Genomic DNA, 4,705 nt, shown 5'->3' on the forward strand with positions numbered 1-4,705 from the left:
CTCTAAAGCGCAACCTGTGTGTGAAAATTATAAGAAAAATCACAAAAAAAGTCAAATTGAATGATGAGAAGGTTGCGTGTTCAATTCACGTCGGGTTCACCAAATGATGCATGCTAAAAAGGAAGGCACAAGACACAAGTTCAAATCGTTAGTATGTTAGTGACAACAAAAATGAAACACAAATGAAGTTATGAACCTAAACATACATATCAAGAGAGATAAAAAGTATACAACAAGAAGCATACACAAACGAAATAGGGAAAGAAAACCCCCTAAGATGCTCCCCAACATGCTCATAGTTACTAATCCCTTGTTCCTCTCCTCTCCAGATCCCACATGAGAGTAGCTCTCAAATTTTAACACTATCTATGGATGTCTTATGAAGATCCAAGATGATTATGAAAATGAGAACAAATGCCTATGCAAGTGTAAATAAGCTACTATGAGAAAGCACCTAATTAGTCTATGTTAATTTTAGCAAAATAACAAAGCAAATGCTTCTAAATGCTCTTTTAAAAATGAGTATAAGTTTGATGCACAAAGGTTTCAGATCTTTTTGAAGAAGGAATGGGCTATATTTATTGGGAAAATAGAGAAATGGATGGTTGAGATTGAGTAATCTCAACAAGGGCCAGGATTGATAGGTTTGTGATCCATGTGATGGCTTTCAACCTAATCCCATGATGACAAGTGTCAACATGAGATGGCTTGAGAGGAGAGGGAAGAAGCATTAAATGCCTGAGATGACATGAAGGTTACCCTAGAAGGGTTTGGTTAGGCTGGAGTTAGTGAGTAAAAGCTTTTATCCAAGGGTAATTGCTTTTATCCAATGGATAAACTCTTGTGCAAGAGTTAATGGGGATAACCATTGTCAAAGCAATAAATACTTGAAGAGATACATGAGTTAAATGAGGGTTGAGTTAGAGGGAAAACCTCTAACCATGTGGGCAAGTTGAGCTTAACCATTAATGGCTATGTAAGAGCCATAAATGGTTATGTAAGAACCATAAATGGTTTGGAAGATGTTAGAGGTTAACTTATTGAAGACATAAAACCTTTAATGCATTTCAAAGACTTTAGAGGCTTTGAGAAGTGACTTCTCTTTGCTTAGGAATGTGACAATAATTAGGAGATGGATTAGGCTAATTAGAAGGGGATAGAAGAGTCTAGAAGAGGATTAGAAGAGTCTAGAAGGGGATTAGTGAGCAAGTGGGTTTGGTGGGTGAGAGAAAATAATATTTTAAAATTACTTTATTTCAACCAAATAGGTGCAACTTGCATTTGTAGGAGAATGCAAGTGGGGGTGGGTTTTAGAAATTTAAATAAATATTTATTTAAATGAGGAAAGGGGTTTTTAATTAAACAAATATGCTTTATCTATTTAATTAATTGTTGGAGTATGGTTTAATGAATCAATTTAAATAAATTGAATAATTTATTTAATTAATAGGAGAAGAGGCTCAAGATGAATTAATTAAATATTAATTTAATTAATTGTTGATTGATGGTTTGATAAATCAAATAAATACTAAATATTCATTTAATTAAGTGGACAGATCTATGTGTCTACAGAAGCATGTAAAGATGAACATTGGGTAAAAGCAATGGAAGAAGAATTGATGCAGATTGAAAAGAATAATACATGGGATCTTGTTCCCAAATCCAAGAACAAAAATGTAATTGGAACCAAATGGGTCTTTCAGAATGAATTAAATGAGCAAGGTGAAGTTGTTAGAAACAAAGCAAGACTTGTTTGTAAAGGATATTCACAAATGGAAGGAATTGATTTTGAAGAAACTTTTGCCCCTATGGCAAGAATTGAAGCTATAAGATACCAATTGAGCATTCCTGAATGGTGAAATGGAAGAAGAGGTGTACCTTGAGAAACCAGATGGATTTCAATTGTCTGATCAATGAGATATGAAAGCCAGTTGAAGAAAGATTTGTACAGATTAAAGCAAGCCCCAAGAGCATGGTATGCTAGATTGGATAAGTATTTGCTGAAGCTAGGATTTAACAAAGGCACTACTGATAGTAATCTATACTTCAAGATTGATCATGATAACATTTTGATTACTGAAGTTTTTGTTGGTGATATTATGTTTGGAGGAAATGATAGTTTATGCAAAAGGTTTTCTAATAAAATGCAGATTGAATTTGAAATGTCTATGGTTGGAGAGATGAAATTCTTTTTGGGTTTGCAAATCACACAACCAAAAAAAGGAATCTTTATATCTCAATCCAAGTATGTAAAAGAGTTGTTGAACAAGTTTGGATTGGAAGATTCAAAGCCAGTTGGTACTCCTATGGTGATCGGATGTAAGTTGACTAAAGACAATGATTCCCCTAAGGTAAATTAGACTAGATACTGATATATGATTGGTGGATTTCTCTATTTGACTCAGACCAGACCTGATATCATGAATGTAGTTTATCTTATTGCTATATTTAAAGCTAAGACTAAGGAATCTCATGTTGTAGCTATCAAAAGAATTTTCAGATATCTGATAGGAATAATTGATTTTGGTGTGTGGTATTCAAAAGATGATAATTTTACTTTGAGTTCTTTTACTGATGCTGATTGGGTAGGAGATATGGATGATAGGAAGAGTACTAGTGGTGGTGTATTTTTATTGGGAAAAAGATTGGTTTCATGGTTGAGAAAAAACCAAAATTCTATTTCTCTATCTACTGCAAAGGCAGAGTATATTGCTGCAACAAACAATTGTACTTAGGTGATATGGATGAAGCAGATATTGAAGGATATCAGCGTAGTGTATGATGAGCCTATTGCTATCTACTATGACAAATCAAGTAAAATTAACATTTCTAAGAATCCAGTGTTGCATTCAAAGACTAAAAATAAACATATATCAATCAAGTTTCATTTTTTGAGAGAGAAGGTAAATGAGAAGGAAGTTAGATTGGAGTATGTGTCTATTTAGGAACATATTGCAGATATCTTTACGAAGCCTTTGCCTAAGGATACTTTTGAGTATCTCAGAGGGAAGTTAGGGGTGATTTCCCCTCTTGATTAGAATTAAGATGCATTGGTATACATCAATCTGGTGCATTTTACAATCATATCTTGTGACCCAGATTAATGATTGGTGGCTGCTACTCAAGGGGAGTAGTCAGTTTTGTGACCCAGATTGATGATTGGTGGTTGCTACTCAGGGGGAGTAGTTAGTTTTGTGGTTTGATTGCAAATATGTTCCTTTCCCATTGATTTCAAAGGGGGAGAGAGTCATGTGAAAAACTGTGAAGAGATAAAAAATGAAGAAGAGTAGCGTGCAAGGTCTACAGGGGAGCTATTGATATTTTTTCTTCCTTTGTCATTGATTATGTTAGTTTTTTACATCATATGTTGCCATCAATGCCAAAGGGGGAGATTGTTGGAAGTATGTTGCAAATATGTGCTTGAGAGATATTTGAGAGATGTGTTGTCATTGATGTCAACATATTTCTTTGTCTGAGATAGTGATGTAGTGAAGTTCAACAAGATCTAAGTTTGTTTAGCATAGTAAGTATGGCGAAGATTAGAGTTTGCAAATTAAAGGGTTTGTAGAGGGTTGTTTGTAGGTGATTCACTTCAAGTTTTAGAGGTCCATATGGAGATTCGATCGAGTTATGGGTATCTATGTTGTGGCTGGTTTTTTAGTTGTTTAGTTGTGACAAAGTGAGAATATTTTGATCTACATTGCTCTACATTGTAATATCTTATTCTACGGATTTGGAGGTATGTTTGGGACATTGGTCTATGTCCTCAATTGAAGTGGTTCATGGTTTGGAGGTCCGCAAGTGATTTTTCAAGGTTGACAGTCATTGCAGTTAGTGTTCCTGAGGTTTTGTATTCTAGTAATTTTTGTTGGTGTGGACGTTACTATGGTAATTCATGATGCTTGTGGATGTCTCTGGTGTTGGGATCCAAGAACACTGAGAGGGGGGGTGAATCAGTGTTCTGCCGATATGAACAATTTTTATCCTTTTATACCATACACTTATAAACCAGTAAACAAATAAACATATAACAAGAAGCAAATGAACCATCCACATAAATGAGCACCATAACACACATAATTTATACGTGGAAAACCTCAAAGAGGAAAAACCACGATGGGATTTGTGACCCACAATATTAGTTCACTGGCCATATGAAAAGATATTACATATAATAGGGGTTTGCACATGCAGGAAGACACATTGCCTAGAGCATACCACTCATCACTAAAGAGCCTCACTGACTACAAGCTTTCTGCTAAAGTAAATTACTAAAAATTAACTCAAGAATGCATCTGCTATGCCAAATAGAGTTCCAGTTCTGGTTCGCCTCTGTACCGATTCATAAACCCTGAACTTCTACCAACATCTCTTCTCCTCCAAGAATTCTTTCCGAGCTATCTATAGATCATTGCATGATATAGAATTCGCATACAAAATGATCTTTATACATATATTTCACATTATATAGTTCTGCTATATTCTCCTATATCCACACATTTCATATACCTCCTATCCTTATCATATCTTACAAAATGACCTAACAGACTGACTTATATACCCATTACAAACAATATGCCTTATGCTAGCTTACAATGCATTACAAAAGATATCCTATGTCGGCCTTGACAATAATTACAAAATGATTTACTAAATAAATCCTTCTTGATGTAGGCTTCCACAAAAGTATTGATGTCAGTGCCGG

Source organism: Cryptomeria japonica, chromosome 7, assembly GCF_030272615.1.
Source record: "Cryptomeria japonica chromosome 7, Sugi_1.0, whole genome shotgun sequence".
Classification (NCBI taxonomy): Eukaryota; Viridiplantae; Streptophyta; class Pinopsida; order Cupressales; family Cupressaceae; genus Cryptomeria; species Cryptomeria japonica.